Source organism: Euphorbia lathyris, chromosome 1 (assembly GCF_963576675.1).
Source record: "Euphorbia lathyris chromosome 1, ddEupLath1.1, whole genome shotgun sequence".
Classification (NCBI taxonomy): Eukaryota; Viridiplantae; Streptophyta; class Magnoliopsida; order Malpighiales; family Euphorbiaceae; genus Euphorbia; species Euphorbia lathyris.
The window spans coordinates 121,922,909-121,931,454 of NC_088910.1; positions in this window are offsets into that span (position 1 = coordinate 121,922,909).

Genomic DNA, 8,546 nt, shown 5'->3' on the forward strand with positions numbered 1-8,546 from the left:
ATTTAATGATGACTTTGAATAGAAATTCAATAGTTTTTTTTCGAATATCAATCTATCATTAAAGTTTTGTGTTGGCTGTTGAGATTCCTTATGAACATTTCGGTGTTTTCTTCTATAAATATATGATTTGTTTGTTCATAATTTTTCATTCTAGTAACATTCATTTTTTCCCTTTAGAATTTAGGATGGAGAGATGATCAACTTCTGCATCTAAAGCACTACATTCTTCACCACTTCTACCACCAGTTCTTTTTTCTGAGTTTGAGAAACTCATTTCTAATTTTCATGGTTCCTTTCGTGATAGTGACACGAAAGAAATAATTAGATTTATGAAAAGCATGACAAAAATCATGTCTTTTGTCTATGAATCAATGACTGACTATCTTGAGTGAAGTCTTTCAAAAGACTGTTGGAGATAGCTAAGAAGGACTTTGCCAATATTAGGTTCTGATAATACTTATTTATAGGTTTTTTTAATTTATATGTTTTAGTTTTTTATATTTATATATATTTTTTTGTGTTGTTTTTTTATTAATATAAAAAATATTATTATCAATTTGAATCGTATGGTTTAGAATTAAAATATATTATTTGGAATACAAAATATGGTTTAAAACACAAAATATATTATTTGGTATTTCCTTCTGATTAAGTAAATTTATCGTGGAACCAAATAATATATTTTGTGTTCCAAATAATATATTTTGGTTCTAAACCATAAGATTCAAATTGATAATAATATTTTTTATATTAATAAAAAAACACAAAACAAAAAAAAGTATATAAATATAAAAAACCTACAAATAAGTATTATCAGGATCTAATATCGCATCAGCAAAGTCATTCTTAGCTTTCTCCAACAGTCTTTTGAGAGAGTTCATTTCTTTCTTCAATCTTCTCTTTTCATCTTCAACTGACTCAAGATAGTCAGTCATTGATTCACAGACAAAAAACATGGTCTTTGCCATGTCTTTCATGAATCTAATAATTTCTTCCGTGTCACCATCACAGAAAGAATCATGAAAATCAGAAATGAGTTTATCAAACTTAGAAAGAAGAACTGGTGGTGGAGGTGGTGAAGAAGGTGGTGCTTTAGATGTAGAAGTTGATCATCTTTCTATTTTAAATTCTAAAGGGAAAAATGAAAGTTACTAAAATAAAGAATTATGAATAGACAAATTGTATATTTATAGAATAAAACACCGAAATATTCATGGAGAATTTCAACAGCTAATACAAAACTTCAATGATAGATTGATATTCGAAAAAGACTATTGAACTTCTATTCAAAGTCATTAAATAACTGCATTTAAAAACAACTGCATTTAAAAACGTCTATTGCTCTTTTATGAAATATAGTTGACAATTAGGTTGTCGATATCTATGTGATATCAACCAAACACTTATCAATTGCAAATAGGATATCGACAAATATATGCATGAAAATAAACAAATTAGAAATGTAGGGTTTGTTGATATCAGTAACTGCAAACCCAGATGAACCCCAACACCAGAAGAAGTAAATAAAACGAAAGATTCATTCTCAAACCCAGCAAATGTATATACAATACAAGAATCCAGCAAATGTACATACAATATAAGAATCCATAAGTAAATCAAGTTATTTACTCTATTTTTCGTCATTCCTTCTGAATCCGATTCGTTTTCTGAGCTTCGTGTTCTCGCCATGTCAACTTGAAGTTAGAGAGATTTGTCGGATGATTTCGTCGGATTCGCACAATGAAGCGCCGGTAAGTTAGAGAGAGAGTGGAGTGTTAGAGAGATGAAGTTCATTCATTAATGACGTGGGCAAAGTTGGAAGTAAGCAAAACGAAAGATTCCTTCTCAAACTCAGAAGAATGTACATACAATACAAGAACCCTAACACCAGAAGAAGTAAGCAAAACGAAAGATTCATTTTCAAACTCAGCAAATGTACATACAATACAAGAGCCCAGCAAATATACATACAATACAAGAATCCAGCAAATGTACATACAATATAAGAACCCTAACACCAGAAGAAGTAAGCAAAACGAAAGATTCATTTTCAAACCCAGTAAATGTACATACAATACAAGAACCCAGCAAATGTACATACAATACAAGAACCCATAAGTAAAATTAAGTTATTTACCCTCTTTTTCGTCATTCCTTCTGAATCCGATTCGTTCTCTGAGCTTCGCGTTCTGGCCATGTCCACTCGAAGTTAGAGAGATTCGCTGGCGGATTTCATCAGATTCGCGTAATGAAGCGCCGGTAAGTTAGAGAGAGAGAGAGCGGAGTGTTAAAGAGATGAAGTTCATTCATTAATGACATGAGCAAAGTTGGAAGTTATCTGTTAAAATATGTTAGTTTTGGATTTTTTTTGAAAGGAGTTAGAAATGTAAACTAACTCTCTAAAAGGGGCTAGTTTAGTAATTCTTTCAAGATAAATATGATGTGCCTTTAAGAAACTAAGTGGGTTGGAGAGGCTAGAGAGATAGTTAGAAAATGATAAAGGTAGAAATGAAGTATGTATTCTTATTGTTCGGGAGTATATTGATGATGTAGTAGCGATGTCTAGAAAGACCTTCTGAGAAATGGAATGGACCTTCTAAGGATAATTCAGTTGTTATAATCGTAATTTAAATGGGGAGATTTTGTTATTCATTCGCGGCTAAAAAATAAAAATAAAAATAAAAAGCTTTAAAATGGAATAAGATTTCATGGCACTAATGTTTTGTTTTCTCTCTTATACCCATTATCGAATAAATATATAAATATGGATATTCGATATTTTCTCACGGCATCTTCTTCAAGCATAATAGAAATCTTGAAAAAAAAATGAAAAGTTGATCTCGAAAAAATAGGTTGATTAACTCATCAATGGGATAAGATAATACGATGAATATGCCTGAAGAAAGAGATAATTGTCGAATGCTTATATTTATATTTTGTTTCGATACTGTGTACGAAGAATGTCTAAGAAAGCATTTCTTGCCTAGTGAGATTGTATTTTGATAGCATCACATCACGTCATTACATATATTGTATCATGTCATCAGTACGTGTGTGTCCACTATATGTGTTTATCATGCATCTTGTAGCATGATGTATTCTCGTGAGCTCCATGCCACGAGATACGTCTTCTCATTTTATGTCATTTCCCATGTTGTATATTATTGTCACGTTTCACATCATTATGTCAACGTACGTTTAGGATACATGACATCACATATCATGATTTGTGTCACCACACATATGTGAACACCCATGTGTCAATCATTTCATATCATGAAAACAATCATTCAATATTACCACAGTTTTTTTTAGTCTGTACACCACTATGGTTGTGCGACCTCCTTTTTCACATGTTAGTTTGTGTCATTCATTATCATGCATAAGCTTTTATAGAGATTTTTTTCATAACCGTGACATTTTCATACATGACATGGTCAAATGTGACCTAGTTTCACACAACATGCATTTCACGTGTTATATTTCATTCTTCGTTTTAACGAGAGCAAAATGCTAGGGGCCTTTAAAAAAAAAACTTTCAACATCTCATGCATTTGCATTGTTTTCTAAAACAAAAATAAAAAATAAAAACGCATTTAAAAAAATCGTCTGTTTGGCTTGTTCAATAAATAATCCAACAAAAAAAAGAAAAAAAAAACCAAAAGATAGAGACCATGAATCATAAAAAAAAGGAAAAAAAAAGTCGGGGATCTTACTTTGATGCCTCACACAAATTATTCAACAAATTGCTTCAGAATTATTAGCACGTTCTGAACCTCTACGACCACCTTGTTCGAAGCGGTATAATCTTAAGTGCCAAATGCGCGTACCATTCATGAGCCATTGGAAATTCAGTAAGGTTGAAATTGATTGAACAAAGGATGTATCACGGAGCGTCATCTTAAATTCTGCCGAAGGTTCGGGAAAGGCGCATTCATTTCAAATATCATTAGGATCATGATTATTTAATAAATTGCATGTTATCATTTTCATTCTATTCATACCCCATACTAAATTTGTCCTTTCATTCACTCTCAAACATATCGTTCATCAATAGGTAGTGAAACCATTTTGAAAAGTGATAATGATCAAGGTAGAATTTCCATTGATCTTCACGCACTTGAGAGATGCTTGAGTTGAGGTTTGAAAAAAAAAAAGAAAAAATGGAAAAAAAGAAAAAAAAAGAAAAAGAAAAAAGAAAAAGAAATAGAAGTTTGATCCTATCATCAATGAGATCAATGAGGACTGCATGTTAGATGTCTTACAATCAATCTGTCATTTTCTAGGACAATTATCTTGATTAAGTCAAAATTTAAAATCATTTGATTATTCCTCGAAGCGAAATATCAGACTGCTCATGATTAAGGAAATGATTAAGGCCTTCTTTGGATCGTACATTCAGCCTTTAACCTAGCTTTTTCAATATACTCCTTTGTTCACCTCTTTGAGCTATGGACTTTTTCTTTCATACCGCCATTTTTCCCATTTTTTCCATAAAAAGAAAACCAATTGATTGAAGAATGATCAAAATTCAATAAAGCGTCACTGTTCTTTCAATTTGTCTAAAGAACATTTGAAGACACTACAACAGATAAACAAAGTCGCTGAAATCTTTAAAAAAAAAAGAAAAAAGGTCCCACTAGATTGAAAACCCGCAAAGGGCGATCTAGGAAAAATTAGGGCAAATAAAAAAGAAAAATGCATGCTAGATTGACATTCTCAAAAGGAAATCTAGGCAAAAGGAAAGGCAAGCAATAAAAATCAATCGCGTGCAATTGAAAGTCGATTGAAAAAAAAATCATCCAAGATAGTAGCTTCCCTTTTTACAAACAAGGAGTTCTCAAAATCAATTGGTTTACTTGATTTTTCTAAACCCTTTTCCATCATTATTACCTTCAACCCTTGAAAACCTAAAAAGACCTTTCGATCCTTAGTCCTGATGTTAGTCTATATTAGCAGAGAGGAATAAGAAAAATTATGCAATTTGCATTTCAAATTTGACTTGATCTTGATAATTCACCTAGAATAGGAAGCTATGATTCAAGCATATATATGGAGTTGTGACAAGCAACATCTTCTCATCAGACGATCAAAAGTAGCTTGTCTCCTTATTCAAATGAGAGTTTGGGAAAAATGAAAAAAAAACAGAAAAATAGAAAAAACCTCAAGACTTTGTGCAAAACTTCAACAATAGCACTTCAATAAGCAAGATATCAGAAGCATTGGGGGCAACAAGATTGATCTCCTCAGCATCAACATAGACTCATTCACGTTTGAACAGATAAGAGTTTACAGCTGTGAAAAAAGCAAGACTGTGGGCAATCACGGAAATGCCACCAATACAAGCCAGTGATTTCATCAAATGTGAGTTGGAGCAATCAAGACGATGTCACCAATAAAGGTGAGGTTCAGAAAATACCATGTCGAGACACGTGGAGCAATAGAAACCTTCTTGATCATTTGAACTTTTTGATGGTTTCATTATCTAAACCATTCCCAAAAAAAAAAATGAAATGAAAAAACACAATTCATACCAACATTCATCTTTTCCTCATAAACCTTGCTTTGGAAATGATTTTATGCATTTGTTAAAGAGTCATGATCCTGAAAAATATGTGAAACGAATGTTTGACTTTTCTAGAACCATAGTCCCTCACAGGAATGGGACATGGATGCCTCACTTCAAATCATTCTTCATCTGGAATCTTGCCAGGGGGCAACATGGCTAATTTTCTTAGCACCGGATCCATCAAATGAAGGTACCAGTAGTGCCGAAGTTGAAACAAAAGCATTGGGGGCATGATACCTTCCTATGATACGAACAAAGAGATAAAATGGTTTGATACACACATGTTATAAGAAACCATAATCTTCAAGAGCATAGAGATCCAGATCATCCTCGAAGACAACAAGAAGTCATAGGAACAAACTCGAGAATAAATCAAAGAAAACCTGAAGCAATCGAGGCCCTTAACCAGATGAAGTCAAGATCCCCCCAAGGAGTAGCGATGATCTCTCTTGGATTGTGCATTTTGAATGAGCCAAACAGACAAGAAAGCCATTCTCAAAAATACATCTTTTATGATGTTTTCAATAAAGGTTTTTAAGCCGCTCTTTTTTAAAAAAAAAAATAAAAAATAAAAAATCATGATATACTTTCTGCATTGAAAGCTCTAATTTTCTCAAAAGTTCATTTGTGAAAGTTCTCATGGAAATTAGAGTCGCAATACATATCACATTTTTGCATCAGTAAAAGCATGCATTCATAAACATAAACATTACATGTGTCTTCCATGTGTGTAAATACACTTTGTCCTGCATAGCCACCGAGTTATTTTACAGGAAATCAATAAAAGCTAGGCAAGCAATCACCGATATTGTCCCAGCAAATTCAAAAATCAAGAGCAAATGAAAAGGTGGATAGAGAATGTCCGTTTGGAGAACCACCTATTCACATCATTTTAACATCAATGGTAGAAGAGTCTGCAAATCCAGTTCAAAACAAACGGAGGATGCCCGTAAACGTCATTCAAAACAAACGGAGGATGCCCGTAAACGTCATTCAAAACAAACGGAGGATGCCCGTTAAAGGTCATTCAAACTGGAGAATGCCCAGTATCAGATCCATTCAAAACTGTAGGGTGCACAGTCTCAAGTCATCCAAAACCAGCGGAGAATGCCCGTAAACGTCATTCAAACTGGAGAATGCCCGTAAACGTCATTCAAACTGGAGAATGCCCGTAACACAACTTCCTTTGAACAACAATCAACTTTAGCTTCATATTTACATAGCCAATCCATTCCCAAAATAATATCAAATTCTCTAAACCCCATAACTACTAAATCTATAGGGAACTCACTTCCCCTCACTTTTATAGGACAATCTCTCAGAACCTGATTTACAATAACATTATTTCCAACTGGCAGGATAACTCCCACATCATATCCTAATGGTTCTACCGTCCCATTTATTTTCAATATAAACTCAGGTGTTATGTATGAATGAGTGGATCCAGGGTCAATCAAAACAAAAGCTATGGTATCAAGGATAGAAATTGTACCAGATATAACTTCTGGTGCTGTTTGAGCTTCACCCCTCGTCATATTGAAGGCTCTGTTTCGTGGTAAATTTTGTGTCTGTCCACCCATAGGAGCATCATGTCTACCCCATCTACCTCCTCCTCGACCTCTGCCTCTGCCTCTATCCACTCCAGCTGCACCACCTCCTATATTAGACTGAGGTTGAACTCTCTCTCCTCTATCAACTAGTAAGGGACAATCATTACGATAATGGCCTGTTTCTCCACACTCAAAACATGAACCCTTCTTAAATGAACCATAACACTCTCCTGTGTGAGATCGGCCACATCTGCCACAAACCAGGGAAGGTCCCCAACATTCACCTCTGTGTACCCGTCCACATGTCTGACAAGCTGGAAAAGATGTTGTCCTCGCTCCTCCTCTATACCCACTATTAAACCGACCACCTGAAAATCTGTTACTACCCACAGATGGAGCACTACTCAAAACATCTCCAAATCCGCCCCGTGATCTAGTCCCACCACGATGGATACTACTACTACCTCTAAATTGTTGAGAATAGCCTCTAGAAGAAACTGAGAATCCACCTCTCTTTGATGGCCTGCTAGACTGGCCTTCTGTATCAAATCTAGCCCTTTTAGTTACAAAAAGTTGTTCTTTATCTTTCACAATTTCCTCCGCTCTGAGTGCAGATTCTACTAACAATCTAAAGCTCGTTTCATGTGCATGAATCCCCATTCTAACATCTGGGTGTAGACCATGTTCAAACCTACGACATTTTGCTTCTTCTGTAGCCACATTTGCAGGTGCATATTTGGCTAAAGTGTTAAACTTAAGCTCGTATTCAGCCACAGACATATCCTCCTGCATAAGGGTCAAAAACTCTGTTTGTTTCCTATCTTTGTATATCTTTGACATGTACTTATTAGTGAACAACTTCTTGAAAATATCCCATGTTATTTCAGTTCTAATTCTTGTCCTTTTTATAGATCTCCACCATTCTAAAGCTTCACCAGTGAAAAGATTAGAAACATATTTGACCATTGAGTCCAGACGACACTCTGTGTTCTCAAGTACATCTTCAATCTTGGCCCACCATTTATCAGCTATATCAGGATCTGTGCTACCCTCAAACTCTGTTGCACCCATTTTTTTAAGCCTTTCAAAATTTTTATCAAAGATTGGCGCATCTCGACGAGCTTGAACACGTGGCTGAGGCTGACCTTGAGCCAAATAGATTCCCATCATCTGTTCAAACTGGTTGTAACCCTGAGGATACCCTGCATGTTCTGAAGCTCCTATATGTTCTGAGCCCCCAGACTCATGAACACGACCAACTGAACCATGACTAGACATATGACCGGATTGTCCATTCTCATCATCAGACTCCATAACCCTACATGAAACATGACCATGTCAACATGCTTTAGCATAAGAAAATATGATTATGTGGTCTTACCCTAGGAATCCAAAACAAGTCATACACAACCAAATCCCTAGGAAAG